This window comes from Limulus polyphemus, unplaced genomic scaffold (genome assembly GCF_000517525.1).
Source record: "Limulus polyphemus unplaced genomic scaffold, Limulus_polyphemus-2.1.2 Scaffold4139, whole genome shotgun sequence".
Taxonomy (NCBI): Eukaryota; Metazoa; Arthropoda; class Merostomata; order Xiphosura; family Limulidae; genus Limulus; species Limulus polyphemus.
Window position 1 is genome coordinate 97,967 of NW_013669749.1, and position 2,120 is coordinate 100,086.

Consider the following 2,120-nt stretch of genomic DNA (forward strand, 5'->3'; position numbering starts at 1 on the left):
TGGGTTAACATACATAAACAGATAATATATTTTCCAACCTGGGTTAACATACATAAACAGATAATATATTTTCCAACCTGGGTTAACATACACAAACAGATAATATATTTTCTTTCCAAAACAAGTTATTTGACTTTTTGTTTATCAAAAGCAACAAACTTCAATGAACCAATTTTCTTGAAAGTCATGTGACTCAAACTTGCAAAGGAAGATAAGCCATTTATCAACTAATTTTATGACAACAAAGTCAAAAGAATACATTATATACTTGAAAGAAGCAAAACATCAGAGTTATATATAATACATTTAAACCTTTAAGCCAATTAAAATAAACTGGCAGTTAATTAATTAGCTTTAGCCTTTAAAGAAGGAACTTATTTTTATAAATCTTTTCCAGATCTTCAATGGGAAAGTAAATATTTGAGGGACGTCAGTGACACCCACCCCTCCAGTTGTAGAAGAGTTATGGAAATAGTCTTTTAAGGTGGAAGGTTCAAATAGCATTTAAAAATAACACTCATATATTTGTTTGTTTTGAATTTGGCGCAAAGCTACACGAAGGCTATCTGCACTAGCCATCCGTAATTTAGCAGTGTAAGACTAGAGGGAAGGCGGTTAATCATTACAACTCACTGCCAACTCTTGGACTACTCTTTTACCAATGAATAGTGGAATTGACCATCACATTATAATGCCCCCACAGCTGAAAGGGCGAGCGTGTTTGGTGTGACGGGGATTTGAACCCGCGACCCTCAGATTGCGAGTCGAGCACCCTAACCACCTGGCCATGCCGGGCTAATACACTCATATATATTATCAGCATTATCAAAAAAACCTTTTGATATTCTAAAAAGAATTCTTATTAGTCATATGATCTAGATGACTTTCAAACGTGTTTTGTAACTTATATTTACATGCTAAACTCACTTCCATTTCATTACATTTATACGGCAACAAATTATAAATGAAAACATTTTTCATGTTCCTGTAAAGATGAAGCTAACTACTGCTTATTGTAATTTAAGAGCGATTTTAATTATTGCTTAATTTTATATCAATCTCTCACCTGGCTTTCAGCATGTATACAGACATGTCCACTTATTGGTCCATCATAGTTGTTTGGATTTTTCTCAAAGCTTACATTAGACTGTTTTTCTTTCTTTCTTTAGGCTCTTTCTGGTTAACGTAGTTTTATGGCCTCTAACCTTTTAAGCCAAGTCAGTCTTCAGGATAGATGGATAAGCTAGCAAAACTGAATACCTGAGCACTAATAAAGTACAAACATTTAATAAACATAAAAATAATCATACAGTTTACAAAAACTGAAAGATAGAGAAAATTAAACATGAAAAGATTTATTTTCTGAAGAAGTCACCAAAACACTTTATAAGTATATGTATGTAATCAATATTTGACTAATTCAAAGTTCTAGTTTTTAAAATAATTTTTCGGTTCACAAAATATCATACTCTATTCTTTTAAGTTAAAGCATTCCAGAACACTCATTATAGTAAAGCTAAGCATTTTTCCTAAAAAAATCATGCTATTTAACTTTCTTCTTATTACCTACTACTACCAAGATATTTTAACTTTGAAACCAACTGTATAAAAAAAGCAAAATATCTTTTTTTCAAATTCATCTAATATTCTCTCTCTCCTCTGTAAGTACATTTTCTATTCAGATAATTCTGGAAAGTGAGAAAGACCAAATAACACAAAATATTACCTAAGAATGAACTAAGCTCTTTAATACATATATTTTTGTAGGACTATAAAAAGATGTTTAAGAAACACTTATCTGAAATGATATTTCTTCATCATCATGAATATGCCAATATGGTAAACATGTATTAATTATTAAACCCACTACCTAACTTATCTTGTCTGGTGTTAAACACTTCATGTTGGTGTATCTGATTAGATTCTGAAGATATGAAGTAAGGTCTGTAATGTTGATAATCACTGTAAGAACAGAATATATCTAGCTCACCATGTCTGGTGTCAAACACTTCACATTGGTTTACCTGATCAGGTGCCAGTGATTCGAAGTAAGATCTGTAATGTTAGTGTTCACTGTAAGAACAGAATATATCTAGCTCACCATGTCTGGTGTCAAACAC

The 2,120-nt window shown here is 31.6% G+C and overlaps 1 long non-coding RNA gene across 1 annotated transcript in view; it reads right to left on the reverse strand.

Moving 5' to 3' along the window:
• Positions 1-1,225, reverse strand: part of LOC111088625 — a 3,138-nt gene extending 1,913 nt beyond the window's left edge. The window contains exon 1 of the long non-coding RNA XR_002613090.1: positions 1,067-1,225. This is a non-coding gene — a long non-coding RNA (uncharacterized LOC111088625). The remainder of the gene's footprint in view (positions 1-1,066) is intronic.
• Between the last annotated feature and the right edge of the window lie 895 nt (positions 1,226-2,120).